Genomic DNA, 238 nt, shown 5'->3' on the forward strand with positions numbered 1-238 from the left:
CGGGGCTCTAGGTTTCCTTTTTTATTATCATAATGTTTAGTTTTTTTATGAGTGTTTTTCTTTTTTTTTTTCTTTTTTTGATGATAATAATTCTCTCTTTTTTTTGTCATCTTTTATATAGCTTAAGCAAAACTTATATTATTGTCCTTGAGTGTATTCAGCTTGGGTTAGTTATTGGTGTTTTGGCTAGACACTTGTCTCTTGCAATATTTAAAAACAGTAACGAAAACATCAAACC

Source organism: Penaeus monodon, chromosome 21 (genome assembly GCF_015228065.2).
Source record: "Penaeus monodon isolate SGIC_2016 chromosome 21, NSTDA_Pmon_1, whole genome shotgun sequence".
In the NCBI taxonomy this organism is placed as follows: domain Eukaryota; kingdom Metazoa; phylum Arthropoda; class Malacostraca; order Decapoda; family Penaeidae; genus Penaeus; species Penaeus monodon.